This window comes from Equus caballus, chromosome 20 (assembly GCF_041296265.1).
Source record: "Equus caballus isolate H_3958 breed thoroughbred chromosome 20, TB-T2T, whole genome shotgun sequence".
NCBI lineage: Eukaryota > Metazoa > Chordata > Mammalia > Perissodactyla > Equidae > Equus > Equus caballus.
Window position 1 is genome coordinate 66,520,767 of NC_091703.1, and position 19,453 is coordinate 66,540,219.

Here is a 19,453-nt window from a genome sequence, read left to right on the forward strand (position 1 = left end):
GACCAAGGTGAGACTCCAGCAGCATGAGCGTGGGGAGGAAGAGAGCTGGTCAGGGATTTAGAGGCCCATTCCTGCATTTCATCTCCTCTGGGGTAGTCTGAACCGAAACACTCAAACAGAGACCGTCTGCTGGGAATCTGTTTCCCAGAACACGATGCCCACTCCAGCTTCCTGGTAACGTGTCTTCAGTTGAGCCATTTGTTCATTGAAAAAATATTTATTTAGTGCCTACTGTGTGCCAGGCTATATTCTGTGCCCTGGAGATAGCAGAGTGAATAAGACAGAGACCTCGCCTTCACTCTGGTTACCTTCCTAGGGACAAAAGAGATAATCTACAAAAATTTAACAGGATGTATTATATAATTGCAGGTTTCAATAAAAAAAGAAGCAGTGTAAGGAGATAGTTAGAGTGGCTTCTATAAAAGTATGATGACCAGAACTAAGTCCACATGTTGGTGTACGGCTGAGCCCCTACGAGCCATGGAGCTCTGTTTCCAGTGGTCAGAGGATGAGAGAAGAGCTGCAGGATGAGAGGAAACCCAGCTGTCAGGGGCTTGGAAAGCATTTGGAGGAGTAACATGGTGGTTCGATCTATGAAACTGACGTACTTTCGAAAAAGAGAGGGCAGATAAAGGGTTGAAAGTATGAGAATTAGTGAATGAGAGTTGTACAAGGGCAATATTGTTAATATTTAGGTCTGATACATTTGACAAGTGTTTGAAAATCTGCTCCTAATGAGATGTATAGACAATAACTAGAGTAAATTAGGGGGGAAAAAGAGTCGGGATTTTGTGAAAACCGAAATCCTGAGATATCTTTCTAAAATACAGTTCATTACTTTCAAGTGCGTATATCAAATTGAACTAAACTGACCTACCTTATTATTAGAGTGGTTTATAATGAGAACACTAACATTTTTCTAATTAAACCACTGCCCGCAGTGCCTTTAAAGTCAGTCCTAAGTCATCGATATAGGTTCCCTGAATGTTGTTTGTACATAATATTAACAATTTAGTTAGCAGATCCCATCTCAAAAAGTGTGGATTTAGAACCCTCCATCCTGGCCTTAAATATCATGAATCTTTATGAGACTATGAGGCTAAATTTATGAAGTTTTCCTGTTTCTATTTTGGTCACCTCCTTAACCCACAGTCTGTTAGGAGCTGGATCAGGGTCCGAGATGCTCACGGAGCACAGAACAGAGAAGCTGAGGTGTCAGGAGGGAATGCACGCCAACGTTTTGAGCTTAAAACTTACCGGGAGCGATGCTTTCATATGGTGGGATTCAGAGGGATTGCAACAGAGTCCCCACAGGTGACGCAGAGATCCAGCTACCCAGTGTTCACCTCGTCAAAGTCCAATTTTTGATAACAATTAGATTACAATTTTACTAAAATGATAAATTTTTAAGGGTCTGTTTTATATTTGACACAGCATATAAAGGAAAAAAACAAACTTTTATTTATTGATTGATAACTTTTGAGGATGTACATTGTGATGATCTAATATATTTATACACTGTGAAATGATTATCACAATCAAGTTAATCCGCACACCATCACCTCACACAGTTGCCAGTGTTTTGTGTGGGGAGAACGTTGAAGCTCTGCTCTCTCAGCAGGCTTCAAGTACATAACACAGTTCCTTAACTGTAGTCGCCATGCTGTGCATTAGGTCCCCAGAATGTACTCATCTTATAACTGAAACTTTGTCCCCTTTGACCCACATCTCCTCGTCTCACCCGCCTCCCAGAGCCTGGTGACCGTTCCACTCTCTGGTTCTATGAGTTTTATTTTTTTAGATTCCACATACAAGTGAGATCACACAGTGTTTGTCTTTCTGTGTCTGGCGTATTTCACTTAGCATAACGTCCTCCACGTTCATCCAGGTTGTCACAAATGGAGGGTTTCCTTCTTTCTAGTCGTGAATAATATGTATCACTTTCTTTATCCATTCATCTGTTGACATGCGCTTGTTTCCATATCTTGTGCCACCACGAACACGGGAGGCAGAGATCTCTTTGAGGTAGCGTTTTCCTTTCTTTTGGATATACACCCAGGAGTGGGACTGCTGGATCTTACGGGAGTTCTAGTTTTCATTTTTGAGAACCCTCCACACTGTTTTTTGCAATGGTTGCACCGATTTACAATCCCACTAATAGTGCACCAGGGTTCCCTTCCCTCCGCACCCTCACCAACACTTATCTGTTGAAAACTTTCCACGTTCTGACCTTTTAAATTTTGTGCTCACTCTGGGAAATGGAGGAGGCAGTTTTCCAGAGCCTGGAGAGGGAAAAGGCAGCCTGACCAGAGGCCAGGAAGAAACACCGTGAATCACAGGCAGATCGGGAATAACTCTGGACTGTGCCAGATGACTTTACTAAAAACAAAAACGTGCCTAGCTGCTTTGAATGAGTTCGAGTGTCCAGGCTTTGATGCATTTCATCTCAAGGTACTGAAAATACTCTCAAGTATGATTATGTAATCAATGCTAGTAATTACATGGAGCTGTGGGTCTAGGAAGAGGAGGCAGAATATGAGATGAACAAACTTGTCAATTTTCAGAATTTAGGGAGACAGTGGATTCCGGCAGGAAATAATGTGGGTTTAACATAAATTCACAGTAAAATTCTAGACCTGTTTATTAGACAGATGGCTTGTGAATACTAATAAAAGGGGTTCATTAGAAACATCGTGAATTTTCTAAGAGCAAGTCACATTAACCAAATTAACTTTATTTCCTTTAAAAGTACTGATTTTCTTTTAAAAATACTGAAAATGTAGTGTATTTTGAGGTATTTGGAAAATTCTTTGATAAATACATTGTGGACATATAGAAATAAACTATGAAGTTGACTCATGGTCTTGATTAGAAGGTTCAAGGAGTGTGCCTTTGGCTCTGCGTGTTTACTATCTCAACAACTGAACTTAAGATGAACATGCCATGCTCAGCACATTGGACACAGCAGAATTAGGAGAGGGGTCAACCTGTTAAGTGGCAAAATCAGAAATTTAGAAGAACGCACTAGATACAAATAAGGAGTTAAAATGATACATAATCAAATAACATAAAATTCTGCATCGAACTTATAAAAAAATCAACCATAGAGCACAGACCTACATTAATTTGGGGCTTAGAAACTGTCTAGTCACTGCTTTTAGCATAAGTTCCTGCTAACAGGCAGGCCGAGAACATTGCTTTTCTTTCTTTCCGTTTTGCCTCTTCTTTTTTCCCTTTTGAACACAGTGTATTTTCAATCTGGAATTAGCAGAAAAGGAGGAATTAAATTTTGCTGGTGGTTGTCCATGCAGCTTACTCTTCTGTGGGCTGATAACCAACCAGCTTCTTAAAGGACCCTCTGTTCAGATTGTTCGCGTAACTACTCAAGGAGATGCACACACTTCTACATGCTAGGAAATGCTGTATGTCACATTAAATATGAAGTTCTTGAGTTACAATCACTTTTGATGTCATTTTGAGAATTCTTTGGTTTCTTTTTTCCCCAGTTTTATGGAGAAATAATGGACACACATCACTATGTACAGTTTAGGATATATAGCACGACGGTTTGATTTACATATATTGTGAAATGATTACCACAATAGGTTTAGTTCACATCCATCATCTCATATAGATACACAAAAAGAAAAGAAAAAAAATTTCTCCTTGTGATGAAAACTCTTAGGATCTACTCTCTTAACAACTTTCCTATACATGATACAGCAGCGCTAACTATAGCCATTGTGTTGTACGTTACATCTCCAGGACTTATTTATCTTTTAACTGGAAGTTTCTACCTTTTTACCATCTGCCTGCAATTCCTCATGCTCTCACCCCATGCCTCGGTGACAACAAAACCACAGATCTATTTTTCTGAGTTTGTTTTGTTGTTGATTTTAGATTCCACATACAAGTGAAATCACACAGCATTTGTCTTTCTCTGTCTGACTTATTTCACTTAGCATAATGCCTTCAAGGTCCATCCATGTTGTTGCAAATGGTAAGATTTCCTTATTTTTTTAATGGCTGAGGAATATTCTATTGTGCATATATATATATATATGCACATCTTCCTTTTCTGCTCATCTGCTGATGGACATTTAGGTGGTTTCCGTGTCTTGGCTGTTGTGAATAATCCTGCAATAAACATAGGGGTGCAGATAGCTTTTTGAGTTAGTCTTTTCATTTCCTTTGGGTATATTCCCAGAAGTGGAATCGTTGGATGGTAGTTATGTTTTAATTTTTTGAGGCTCTTGCATACTGTTTCCATAGTGGCTTCAATTGTGGTCTCACTGTGATTTAACGTGCACTTCATTAATGAGGGGTGATGTTGAGCATCTTTTCACGTACCTGTTGCCCATTCATATATCTTCTTTGGAAAAATGTCTATTCAGGTCCTTTGCCCATTTTTTAACTGGATTATTTGGTTTTTTGCTATTGAGTTGAGTGAGTTATTTATATATTTTTGATATTAACTCCCTATCAGATACATGATTTGCAAATATTTTCTCCTGTTCTGTAGGTTTTCTTTTCACTTTGTTGATGGTTTCTTTTGCTGTGCAGAAGATTTTTAGTTTGGTGTAGCCCCACTTGTTTATTTTTTATTTTGTTGTTTGTGCTTTAGGTGTGATTTCCAGAAAATCATCACCAAGACCCATGTCAAGGAGCTTTTTTCCTACTTATTCTTTGAATCAGTCTGACTATAATAAGGGATTGCTCTTTATAAGAGAACAATGCTTGTGGCAATGCACGTTGGTGCTGGTTTAGGCTGATTCGGGGATCAAGACTGTGGCTGGAAAAAGGAATTGGTAAAGGATTTACAAAACAGGACATTTTTCCGAGTTCTGAGGTTCAATGTTTAAAGCAGGGGTCAGCAAAATCAGCCCACAGGTCAGATCCAGCCTGGTTTGTATGGCTGGTGAGCTAAGAACAGATTTTCTATGTTTAAATAGTTGGGAAAAAACAAAGGAGAGGAGTATTTCATGACACTTGAAAACGATATGAAATTCAAATTAAAGAATCCATAAATAAAGTTTTATTGGAACACAATCACCATATTTTTCCATTAAATTTCCTTCTACTTACTCTTAATGGCGCTAGAGAATTCTTTTTTCGTACAATGTATTCGCTAAGGCACACTTGCGCTTTTTCAAAAACAGTTTTTTGGAAATGCTTTTATAGCCAGTACCACTATCACATTTTATCACAACAAACTTGACATATTTATCAAAATAACTGGGTACAAAAAGAAGTTTCCCCTAAGAACTACTTCTTAAAAACACCAAACTTGTGTTGGACACAATTATAGTAATTTGAGATCCCAGAATTTAAGTTTTAACCAAAAACTATTGCTTTATCTTGGAGACTAAGTAGAAATCATCAGTTCTTTGCATATGTAATTTTAAATTTTGTCTTATAAGTTAAGTTTTGTCCATATGATACAATAAATACAACCACTAAAGAAAAAAAGGAGAACTCAAATTGTACTTTTAAGAGTTCAATCAACTGGCAAAATCACTAAACTGTATAAAAGACATAATAGAAAAATATCAGAAAAGACATCTTCCCACCTATCTTTGGTATTTCAGCAACTAAAATAATCCTCAGTCAGAAAACTTTACTCTCTTCCACAGGGGTTAAAAAGAAGAAGATTGGACTTAATTTTAATTCCCCATCAAACTCTTGAATTTTATGATTAAGATGTTATTCTGAAATCTTTGCTAAAAACTGGAAAATTTGTCCATCGCTGACAACTTTTCCGCGGGCAAACTTTGCATCCATGGCGTTAGTGACACCGCCTGCCGTCAGCTTTCAGCACCGGGAGAGGCTGCGTGTCAGCCCGCGTGGGATCCGGAGCCGCTGAGGGCGCAGGGGGCGCAGAGGGGTGACAGGGCCAGGCTGGCGCTAACGGTGTTGACGCTCGTGTTGGCACCAGCACTTCTTTCAGAGGCATAAAATCGGCCTCCATATCTTTATTAGTTTGGAAGTCGGGGTCTTTGAGCCCTCTGAAAATCAACGCTGTGGACACGGTCTGTATGACTTTCCTCTTGGCGCTTTGCCTCTCTACCTGGCAAGCTGATCAACGGACACAAATTTGACTGAGCAGACTCCTGTGCAGAGAGAGTGAAATAAAGGAATTATTCATCATGATCATTTCTCATGTATGATGCTGGAAATTCATAAACCTAAGAGATACGACGCCACAAGTCTCAATCCTCGGTCCTCTTCTCTCTCTCCACCAGATCCATGGTGATGTCACTGGGGCTCTTGAAACTAGCTCCATCTATGAGCCTCTAACGCCCACATTTATGTATCCAGCGTCGACCTTTCCCCTGGACTCTGGACACACGTGTATCTAACTGCAAGTTCAACATTGCCACCTGAGAACCTGGCAAGTGTCTCCAGCTCCACGTGTCCTTCAGTGAAATCCCGGCCGTTCCACCTGAGGCTTTCCCCGGCTCAGTAAATGCGGCCTCTTTCCTTCTGATTGCTCAAACCAAACACTCGAGGGGCATCCGTGACTGTTCTCGTTCTCCTCCACCCCACATCCAGGTTGTGAGGAAATGCCCTTGGCTCTATCTTCCAAAGAAAGCCCAAATCCAAGGGCTTCCCACCCCCTCCCGAATTGCCCTCCTGCTTGAGCCCCCTGCATCTCTTCCCTGGACGGTTGTAGCAGGTCCGACAGGTGTCTCTGCTTTTGCTGCGTCCTCCTACATCCAGTCTCAATACAGCAGCCACAGGACCCTTTCAGATGCATTCGGGTCACACCATCCCCCTGTTGAGACCTGCAGCATCTCCCTGTTCACTCACAGCAGAAGCCCAGTCCTTAAAGGCCGTCCAAGGTCCTTCAGTATCTATCCCTCTCCTCGTTAGTTTTCCCTCGCAGTATTTTTCATTATTTGTGTTGACTAACAGGTTGCTTATGTAACAAACTACTACAAACTTAGTGGCTTAAAATAAATTTATTGCATAAGATACTGTAAGAACCATAAGAGTTTTTTGTTTTTTTTTTTTTTTGCAGGGTAAGATTCACATATGTTGCCAATCTTCTCTTTTTTTTTTCTTTCCACCCCAAAGCCCCCGTACACAGTGGTAAATTGTTCTAGATTTCTACATGAGCTGCTGCAACAGCATGGCAACTGACAGACCGGTGGTGTGGTTCTGTCACTGAGGACTGAACCCAGGCCCCCACGGCGGGAGTGCCGGACTTTAACCACCAGGCCTTCAGGGCTGGCTCACCATAAGAGTTCTTGAGGTCTGAACTCCGGCACAGATCCCACCGGGCTAAAATCAAGGTATTGTCAGGGCTGTGCTCCTCCTGGAGGAAAGAAAGGAGAATCAACTTCCTTGCGTTTTCCAGCTTCTAGTGGTAGGCCACACTCCTTGGCACGTGGCCCCTTCCTCAATCTTCAAATCCAGCAAGGCTGGGTTGAGTCCTTCTTACATCGCAGTACTCTGACCTCATTTTCTGCCTCCCTCTCCTGCTTTAAAGAACCCTTGTGATTACACTGGACCCACCTGGAGAAGCCAGGACACTCTCCACGTCTCAGGGTCAGCTGGTTAGCAAACTTCATTCCACCTGCAACCTTTATTCCCCTTTCCCATGTGAGAACATTCTCATATGTTCAGGGATTAGAACGTGGACACCTCAGGGGCTATTATTCTGATTACCACACGATACCCTCATTCCCTCATTCTGCTCTAGACATGCCATTCCACGAATATTCTAGGCACAACTCCACTAGGGCTGCTGTTCCAGTGATTCCCTCTTCCCAGGATGTTCTGCCCCGTGTTCACTTGGCTGGCCCCTTCACCTCCTTCTCAATGGGTTCCCCCTTTGTCATCCTATTTAACACTACAGCCTAGCCAAACACCCAGCCCCGAGTGCTATAGCACTTAGCACATTCTAATGTACTGTCATTTTCTTTTTATTTATTACGTTTATTATTTAATTCCTCTTCTACTTGGATGGATATTTGTCTCTTTTATTTACCAGATATCCTCAAACCTAGAGCAATCCTTTTTACGCAGCAGTACTCAATAAATATCTGTTGAATGAATGAAGAGAGCAAAATGTTTTGTTGTTAGAAGGCCCTACTTATTCTGAGGTAAGGCATGATTGTGACATGCACACCACCCTGAAACCAGGTAGGCCATTTCTGATTATTCCTGCCACGTGCTGCATATTTCTGTGGAAAAGATTATGGTGCACATGGCAGGTGTGTAATTTATTGGCCTCACCGCCAAGTCAGTTACTCAGCTTTGTAACGGAGTAGGGCGCGTATGTGCTTGCTTTTGTGGTGGATGTAAATCATTGCCCTTGGCTGTGCAAGCCACTTTTTCTTTTTCATAACTCAAATTAATATCTGACCCCAAGATGCCATTTTACTGAACTGATGGAAAAATGAAAATCTGTCTTTCTAGGGATGGTTCTGGGATCTCATATGGAGCCAAGACGCTGACGAGGAGTGGGCTAAGGGACAGTGTCTGGTCCTCTCTCTTAGGTCCCACAGGCAGCCATGGAGACCTCCATCCCCTGTGCCACCACTCTCTTCAGGTCCAGTGGTTGGTTCCTGGGACCCAAGGATCTCCTGCAAGGATGTCCATGACCGAAAGTGCTGCTTCAGAAGGGAGGCAGGAGTTCTCTCTTATCTTGAGACCCACAGACCTGTTTCTTGCTTCTATCCACCAAACTGGGGAAATCTCTTTTTAAACTTTTCTCTTCGTGTCTCTTTAGATATTCTGTCTATATCTACAAATCCCTTTCTCACGTTTTCATCTTCTTAAGATGTTCTAAGTTCTCCTAAGAGCTTCAAGTTTGGAAAGCAAAAGCCATAGACACGAAAGTTATTTCTGCTTTTCACCCTGTCATGCAGCTTCCCGAGGACATGAACTGCTGGCTACTTATGAGAGAGAAAGCGGGGAAATGGAAGAGGGAAAGATATAAACAATAATATCTCAAATGATGCAAAACTGATTTTTAAAACTACCTTTTCTCAGGTGAAGAACACTGTCAGGGTGGTTGTGAAGTTCTCCCTCTGCTTGCTCTGCTAAGCGATTTTGTATTAAACATGTGACTTCTTAGATAAATTGGGCAAGGATTAAAAATGATTTTGAAAATTTCACAAATTTTTTTTCAACCAGACGACCTTTTAAAAAATAGCATCTTAAGTGGTACTGGTTATAAAGACATTGATATACAGACTCAGAGACACATTAAAAAATAAATTTCATATAATTTAACAATAGCTTTACTCTTAAGTGTTTTACAAATAAGGGAAGGCAATTTAGAGTTAAAGATACTTCAGGATTTAGGAGATTTTTCTGTGCTGGGAATTTCTCCTTTGGCTTAAGATATTGAAAACATCTTTTATGTCTTTTCCTGTAGTTTTCAGAAAACTTTGCTTCTAGCCATTTCTTTCTAAGTACTCACTTTTCTTCAAATAAGATATACATAACCTTTTTAGGAAAGGGAAAAAAATAGTTACCCCCTCTTTTCTAATGGCCATATCTAACAATTCCTTTCTTTTTTGAATTTTTATTGTGGTGAAATACACACGCATAAAATTTGTGATTTTAACCATTTTAAGTGTACAAGTCCGTGGTTGTGAGTACATTCACAGTGTTGGGAACCACCACCGTCTGTTTCCAAAGCTTTTTTATCACCCCGAACAGAACTCTGTAACCATTAAACAATAAGGCCCCTGCTCTCAGCCTTGTGACCTCTAAACTGCTTTCCATCTTTATGAATTTTCCTATTTTGGATATATCATACAATATTTGCCCAGTTGTTTCTGGCTTATTTCACTTAGCAATAATGTCTTCAAGGTTCATCCATATTGCAGCATGTCTTAGATGAATAATATTACATATATATAATTTTTTATAGCTGAACAATATTCCATTGTATATATACAACACATTATGTTTACCCATTCAACTGTTGATGGACACTTGGGTTGTTTCCACCTTTTAGCTATTGTGAATAATCCTGCAATGAAAATTGATGTAAAAGTATCTGTTTTGAGTCTCTGCTTTCCATTCTCTAGGATATACAACCAGGAGTGGAATTGCTTGATCATATGCTAATTCTATGTTGAAATTTTTGAGGAATTTCCAACTATTTTCTACAGTAGCTGCACCATTTTACATTCCCACCAGCAATGCACAAGGGTTCCAATTTCTTCGCATCCTCACCAACAGTTATTTTCCATTTTTTTGTTTTGTTTGGTTGCTTTGATTAAGGTCAGCCTAGTAGGGGTGAAGTGGTATCTCATGGTTTTGATTTGCACTTCCCCAGTGAGTAATGATGTTAAGCATCTTTTCATGTGCTTATTAGCTATTTGTATATCTTCTTTGGAAAATGTCTATTCAAGTCCTCTGCTCATTTTTTTAAAATACACTTTATTATTTAGAGCAGTTTTAGGTTCACAGCAAAAGTGAGGGGAAGGTACGAAGATTTCCCATATACCCTTTAACGCTACATTCGCACAAGCCTCCCCCACTATCAAAATTTCACGCTACATGGTACATGTGTTACGATCAAAGAACCTACATCGACACATCATTATCACCCAAAGTCCATAGTTTACATTAGGCCTCACACTTGATGTTTCACATTCTATGGGTTTTGGTAAATATACAATGACATTTATCCACCATTGTAACATCATACAGAGTAGTTTCACTGCCCTAAAAGCCCTCTGTGTTCTGGCTAGTCATCCTTCCCTTTCCCCTAAGAATCACAGATTCTTTTACTGTCTCTATAGTTTCCCCTTTCCCAGAATGTCATATAGCTGGAATCATACAGTGTGTGGCCTTTTCAGATTGACTTCTTTCACTTAGTAATATGTATTTAAGATTCCTCCATGTCTTCTCATGAGTTGGTAGCTCGTTTTCTTTTACCACTGAACATTTGCTTGTCTGGATGTACATAGTTTATTTGTTCATTCACCTACTGAAAGACATCTTGGTTGCTTCCAAGTTTTAGCAATTATGAATAAAGTTTCTGTAAACATTAATGTGCTTGTTTTTGTGAGGATATAAGTTTTCAACTCCTTTGGGTAAATACTCAAGAAGCACAATTGCTGGGCGTCATCATATGATGAGAGTATATTTCATGTTCTAAAGTGGCTGTGCCATTTTGCATTCCCATAAGTAGTAAATAAATTTTCCTCATATAGATCTTACACACATTTTGTTAGATTTATACCTAAGTATTTTATTTCTTTAGGTGCTAATGTAAATGGTATTATGCCTTTCATTTCAAATTTCACTTGTTCATTTATGGTATATGGAAAAGTGATTGACTTTTGTATATTAACTCTATATCCTGTAACCTTGCTACAATTGCTTATTAGCACCAGGAGTTTTTTGGTCAATTCTTTCAGAGTTTCTACATAGACAATCGTGTTATCTGCAAACAAAGACAGTTTTATATCTTTCTTCCCAATCTGTATATCTTTTATTTCCTTTTCCTGTCTTATTGCATCAGCTAGGATGTTATCCCGCTACAGTCTGATGTTTAAAAGCAGCCATGAGTTGAGCATCCTTGCTTTGTTCCTGATCTTATTGGAAAGCTTGAGTTTCTTACCATGAAGTATGATGTCTGTAGGCATTCTCATTCTATATCTGAAATTGTTCATTTCAAACTTTAAAATAAATCCAGTAAGTTTCTTACACGGTCATCTTTATCCCATGACTATTTTGGCCTAATCAGTAGAATTAAGAAGGACTTTGAAGTGTGGTTTGCTATTGAAGAACCAGACCCCTACTGCACTAGCCCCCGCCTGTCTCCTCTCCCCTGAGTGTCTCATGGAAGCACACCAAGGTTTCTCTTGCAACGTCTATCCTAACCTTCCAGTTCCTTATAACTGACTCACCTCCTCATCTTCCTGAGAATGAATTGTCACACTGACGCTTTCGTTAGAGTATCCCGTTTCTTAAAGCTCACAGACTTGCAGTATGTTAAGCAATGATTCCTCATAAATATCATCACTCCATGCAAACAACAACACCTTACCTGTATCGGCAGTGGCGTAGTGATAGGAAGACAAGCAGGGCGTAGACGGCAGATCTATTGGCCCAGTTGAGAATTTCAAGCAGAGCTGCATGACACCTGCCTATGTTCCTGCATGAGGATCTCGTGATACTGGGTATATTTTTTTTGAACCAGCATGACTATATTGTGAATATCACTGTTTAAAAGAAATAAATTGCTAAGATAAATAAATTGCAAAAGAGAGGAAACATAGCTGTCCTGTCAGACATGGTCTTAGTGTTTCTTCATCTCTTTCCCCTTTTTAAAGAGTGACTTATGCCTGCCCCTCGTATAGGTATAGCATGTCAGAAAAAAAAGAGAAGATCATAATTTAAATTTAAAATTCAGTACATGAACGAAATGTGAGAATTATTTTAATACATTAAATTCAATGATGACACAATTCATAATAAACAGTTTGGCATCAGAGCAACTGTGAGCTGGTGTCTTAGAACAAATAACCTCTCAACTAGCACATCAGGGCATGTGTATAGACATTTGATTCCTGATATCAGTTCTTTTGAGAATATTGCCCCTCAAAGCTTTCCCCAAGGAGCCCCTCTTCCCACCCCACTTTCTCCTAAGCTGGAGATGGCTGAGGTCCCAGGGGGCTTCTGCTTTGCTTTCAGGGCTCTGACACTCCCACTGCCTTTACGAGGAGACTCCTGAAGGAGCTCACACCTACCTTCAGCACCAGGCTCACCCAGGCTGGAGCTGTGCCACCTCGCCTGCCTCCACATGTGGTTTCTCTTGCTGTGACTAGAAGATACCATGGAATAAATCAAGATAAAGCATGCTAATAACCATGAATTTTTAGAAAAGTGTAATAATATAACTATTAACTGAACTGTTGTTTAAATTATTCCCACATCAAATACAAAAACTATGGCAGTTAACTCTAAGGCATGATAATTTCCAGTTTCTTCTGAAAAAGGAGCATATTCAAGCTGTCATTATATGCTAAGGACCATTTCCCTAAAAATTGGGGGAATGTTGTGCTATCTGTAATTATGCTGCTTCTACAAAACATTTCTCTGTAGATCCAAGGAGTAGTACTCCATCTGGAAACCTAGTCATTTCAAATTCAGTATATCTGCTAATTATTGTGGTCTGGGCCTTCCAGATATAATTTTAGGGCTTCCAAAAGCATTTTGCTAATGATTAACTATGAACATTTCTGTTCACTATGTGTTACTGAATGGTGCCATCTCTGTCTTTTCATTTCATAATTACTTGGAGAAATATATTACTTAAAAATACAGGTGGGTCTTAATTTAAGCAAGTGACACAAAAATAAAGATTTGTATAAGAATAAATTAGAGTGTGACTATTTATTTTACAGGAAAGAAATAAGCAAAATCTTAGCGTAGATCAGGGGTTGGTACACCATCACCTGCAGACCAAAGGCAGCCCACCGCCTGTTTTTGTAAATAAAGTTTTATTGGAACATGCCCATGTCCACTTATTTACATTTTGTCTGTGCTGCTTTCCTGATGCAAGGGCAGGGTTGAGTAATTGCAACAGAGGCCATATGACCTGCAAAGCCTAAATGTTTAATGTCTGGATCTTTATAGAGAAAGTTTGCTGACCTTTGGCTTAGATTTTCAAATAAGAGTGTTTTCAACAACAGGCATTTCTGATGAATTAAGGGATTTTCTTGATAAAACTTCAGTTTGCCCATGATTTGGGGGGAATGTACCTACTATTTATGGGGAGGTCCATCCATACTTACAATGACTTTAAAAGGCTCCATCGTTTCCTTTCAATGCAGGTAATTGGCTAATATTCTATTAAATGAGGAGAGAAGACAGATCATTCTTGTCCCCATCCTGCTATTCTCCCCTCTATACATTAACAACAGAACTGCTTGTTCATAAGCAGCAATCTGTGTTTATACCTCCTGTCAATGTATGGGGGGGTGCAAGGAATAAATTGGCCTTTGGTGCTAATGTTTGCCAATGCCACTACTTTCTTGTCCCTCCTCTTTACAGAATCCAGACACACTGCACTGATGAGAACGTCTCAAACCTTGGATCAGTGCAACCCTCTATGTTTTCTGTACCTGCACCCGGGCTGCTCAATACTGCTGGAGAAGGCTGAGTGCAGATTGGGGGCAGCAGACGCTCATGGGCTGTGACCTTGGCCAAGCTTCCCTAGAAACCTTGGCCGTATCTCCAGTCACGTCCACTGCCCATTCCCACAAGAGTTATTGCACAACTCCTCCACTTTTCTCCTCTCATGAATTACTTTTGGGAGATTATTTTCACCTCCTCCACTATCAAACAGGAACTTCCTCAGCGTTCACCTCCAGCATGCAGTAAATCTCTAAACAATCGTTACCTGCTTTTCTTCAGTTTTGAGCTGACACAGGCGATCACATTGTCAAATCATACTCCCATGAATCAGCGCTCTGTCCCTCATAAACCTTGCTAACAATTTCAAGGATACAAGGAGTGAAGAGGCGCAGATGAAGTGGAGAGAGGTCCAAGACCACCGACACAGCCCGCCCAACGAGCACTTCGTGCCTAAAACGCCTGCCCTAGCCCCTGTCCTGACTCCACTCAAGCCTTTCTTAGAAGCCACTCTCCTCCAGTCAGGTGATGCCTTCTCACCCATCACAACTCAATGTAGATGCTGCCTCTTTCAGTAAAGCTCCGGCGAATCCCTGTCTGGGAGGCCATGCTCCCGTGCACCTGCTCCACTGCATCGCAGCCTCTCCTGCTTGTACTATAATGGTTTTCCTGTCTCTTTCCTGGATGGTAAGCCACTTGTAAGTGGAAACTTCTTCTTTTTTCTGTATCTCTAGCCACTAGTATGATGCCTGCATCACATTAGGTGTTTAATGAATGCTTATTAAAGGACGAAAATATTAAGGATCTCTGCTCTCTGATACACTATTGGTTCCAAGGGGGAAAAACAACATAGGAAGAAGCAATGAAAATGTAATGTAATAAGGTTTCTTATAGAAGCTAAAAGGTATGGGAAGGTCAGAGGGACCCGCTCGCCCCGTCCCAGGGGACCCAGGAGAATTTCACAAAGGCAGAGGAGAAATGCGGCTGCATCTCAGAGGCAGAGATGAGGGGGACGTCCATGTTGGGCAGAGAGAACAGTAGATCTGAAGTCATCGTTACCATCCTGCAATACTCAAATACAGCGATGAAAATTAGTTACCCCGTGTGATAAATTATTCAACTTTTATGCTTTTGTTTAGTTATAGAAAGCATCTGGTATTTCAGCATTTACAAAGGAAGTGAATTTAGCCTAACATTTGTATTAGTGGATGATGAAAGTATTTTTAAATCAGTGCATTACTTGAAGGCAGATTTTTTTGTGGCTCATTATGCAATGATTATTACAGATGTACTGTGAATTATGGATTTAGCAAGCAATTGAGTTTTAAAACTGCTAAAACTAAATTTATAAGCATTTTATTTTTTATGAATCGTGCATCTGAGTATACAAACCAGTTATTTATATTTGGAAGAAAAACAAATATTGTTATTAATCAAATGTTCAAATAACAAAGGAAAGGTCTCCATCGATTGCCATAAAGTTTATGATGCCCTCAGAACCTTAAGGTAAAATTTTTCTAAAAAAGGATTGGAAAGACAGTTGTATGAAAAAAGCCCATGATGTATTAAATGATTTTAAGTGTTTTAAGTACTGCTACGGTCTGAATGTTTACATCCCCCCAAAACTCATATGTTGAAATCCTAATCCCAAAAGTGAGGATTTTAGGAGGTGGGGCCTTTGGAAGTGATTAGATCGTGAGGGCTCTGCCCTTGTGAGTGGGATAGCGCCCTTATGAAAGAGGCCTGTGGGGGCTCCCTTGCCCTTTCCACCAGTGAGGACGCGGCAAGTCACCCCCCATCTGCCGGCACCTGGATCTTGGACTCCCAGCCTCCAGGACTGTGAGAAATAGATTTCTGTGTTTAATAAGCCACCCAGTTTACAATATTTTGTTATAGCAGCCTGAACTGGCTGACACAAGAACCATATACAGCAGCTGAGCTGTATAGATTTAACCGTTATAGGCAGTGAATTGTGATTTGCAATAAGGACTGCATGCCTCACCAATTGTTGACATCATCAATGTGATTTAATACTGATCACTGACAAATTGTGGCAAATAAGTGGGCTGAGAGAAGTCACAGGAAAAGCCTAGAGATTATGAAATTTTACTGCACTCTAAATATTTAGGCAGATAATTGTTTGCAGATTCTTAGGTCTCTGGAGGAACACACGTGGGGCCCACAAGGACGTTCACATATGACGGACTCCTGGCCCTGCCCAGAGGATTCCACACCCTATGTCTGTGGGGGAACCAAAGAGACAAATGCATACGATGGAATCATGTAGGAGGGACAGAGAAGGAACCATGGAACAGTGGCTCTCAACCACAGGTGGTTTGTCCACAGGGAACGTTTGGCAACGTCTGAGATATTTTTAACTGCCACAAGTGAAGGATGCTACTGGCATTTAGTGGGTGATAACCAGGGATGCTGCTAAACATCCTACAAGGCACAGGACAGCCCTCACAACAAAGACTTATCCAGCTCAAGAGCTCAGTGCTGCCCAGGTTGAGAAACTTGGCACTAGATGATTATCGATTTCGGATTTTTTTTTAACATTACTTTTTAAATTATAAAAGCAAAACATAGTTTTAGAAGTTGTACAATATGAAACTTTATTTAGCATATGCAAAACAGTATAAAGAAAAAAATAAAAATCACTTGTAGTCCTGCCATCAGAGATAACCACTATTAAATTTCAACTTTATTTCTAGTAATTTTTGTGCAATAGTTTGGAAAGACACTATTAAACAGATGAGGAATCTGCTGTGCTGGAGGAGGGTGGGCTGTCAAGATTAATTGGTGCAAATAACATGAGACAAGTTAGTAAATTCGAAAAACAAATGTACAGGCTAATGAGGACCTGCGAAGAGGCAGACGAGGAGAGAGCAGGCCACGATGACACTTTGAGCAGAGGAAGCGTCTGCAGTGTCTACACACGCATGCCCCTCCTCTCACGGTTCTAGCCACGGAGCCGGTATTTGTAATAATGTTTAATGAGACAATAAGAACAAAACAGAGCAAACTCTTGCAAATGAAATAAACGGAAGAATCAGACCAGGTCTTGGCTGTCAGGGAAGCGTCTGTGCTACCGTCAGAGAACAAGACCTTGTGGGGTAGACTTTGCGTTATGTATAGGTTGGTTTAACTAGACTTGTATGAAAAAGAACTTTTGCATGTGGAATGTGTTTGTTTTTCCCTGTGGTTTGTCTCAATCAGTGCCAAGAATCCTACCAATTAAAAATTCACTGTTTTTGTCTGTTCTATTTACCGCCACTGCTGCATAGGAGATTTTGTACTGGGAAATGGCTGCATGGTTTTCTCATGGTGGCCTGTGTCAGTTGGTTTAGAATTAGAACAATTGTAACAGTCACTACCACAGAGCCTTCCAATTGCCCAGGGTGAGTGGAGGATGGGAATAATCCATGGGGTAAACGACATACACTGTGTGAACAAATGTGTTATAAGTACAACATTTCAAAACTCAGGATCATAAAGCATAGGGATTCTGGTTGTCTTTTTCTCCACTTGGCAGTATGTCAAGAGCATCTTCTTATTTCGTTTTTCTTCTACACGTGATTTTATCATTTTCTACATGCAGAATTCTTCATGTGGCATTACTATAGTTTATTTAATCCCTATTGTTGAACATATAAACTGCTTATAACTCTTTTCTATTACAAAATACATTGTACCAAGCAAAACTGTATAATATTTTTTTAATGTAATGTATTTAGAAATAAATGCTGTGTGGACAAGCAACACATTGGGCTTTTCTGTAACAGCTTTATTGAGGTATACTTAACATACTATAAAATTCACCCTCTCTAAGTATGTAATTCAATGATTGTCAGTATATTTACTAAAAATAAATATATAATCTATAATGTCTATATATTTGGAGATCTGTGCAGCCATGACCACAATCTAACTTTAGAAAATTTCTATCACCCCTAAGAGAATTCTGTGCCCATTCAGTCATTCCCCATCCCCACCCCTAGCCTTACGCAAACACTAATCTACTTCCTAGCTCTCCAGATTTGCCTCTGTAGACATTTCACACAAATAGAACCACACGAACCGTGCTCTTCCGTGTCTCTCCTCTCTCGCCAAGCACAGTGCTTGAGTTCAGCCGTGCTGCCGCGTGCACTAGCCCTTCGTTGCACGCTGTAGTTTTACCTGTGGGGAGCATGCCTGTGTCTTCTGCCAACTGGACTAAGAAGCTTCTGCTCTCTCTCATTCTCTGGTGTTCAGGTCGATGGCGGGCCTTGGCTGAGCGCCTGCAGGACTCTCAGGCGCCAGAATGTGTGGTTAGTGACCTTTAGTTTAATCTCTAGGTGCAGTTTAGAGCCTAAGAATTTCTCTGTTCCTTTCAGTTGGAATATACACAATTTCTTCCTGCATTCCTTTTTTCTAGATGAATATTTCTGTCATAAGACGGTTGCGCTGGATCTAAAAATGGTTGATCCAAGGAAGAAATGTATTTGTCTGACTTGCAACTTTAACCTAACTGAACTCACTTTGTTGGTGATCAGGCATGAATTTGATTTTCCAGGGCAATACATGAAGAGATACAAACACATTTTTTAAAGAAGTCATCTTTTGGAAAGCCGTCATTCAAGAACTCTTAAATGCAAACTCGTCAGAGAACAGTTGACTAACACCCCATTATCAAGAGTAGGGAAAGAGCAGGTGGCCTGGAGTGTGTTCTAAGATGTGTCGGGGAAGGGATGACTTTTGGAAATATTACTAACTGTAAAATAAAATGTCAAATGTTTCCAAAAACAAAAACTAAGAATAGAGCTAAGGCAGAGTGTAGTGAGCAGAATAGTGCCTCCTAAGATGTGTCCCCCTGGTCCCCAGAATCTGTGTTACCTTTCACGGCAGAAGGAATTTGGCAGGCATGATTAAGTTCCAGCTCTTGAGAAGAGGAAATATTCTGAATTGCCTGGTAAACCCAGATAATCACAAGAGTCCTTACAAGGGAAGGAGGGTGGTAGGCGAGTGAGGGATGAAGATGTGACAGTGGCAGCAAATGTGGGAGTCACATGGGACGGCGGGCCAAGGAACGCAGGCTCCCCCAGAGCCTGGAAAAGGCAAGAAAACAGATTCTCCCCTGGAGCCTGCAGAAGGAATGCACGCAGGCTGCTGATGCTTGGATTCAGCCCAGAGCAACCCATTTAGGATTTCTGGCCTCCAGAACTATAAGAGAATACATGTCTATTGTTTGCAGCTGCTTCGTTTTTGGTAATTTGTTGCAACGGCAATAGGAAACTGACACCTGGAGGCTTAGTAACGGGAGAGGGAGCGGAGCTGACCTGCTCTTAGATGAGGAATGTGA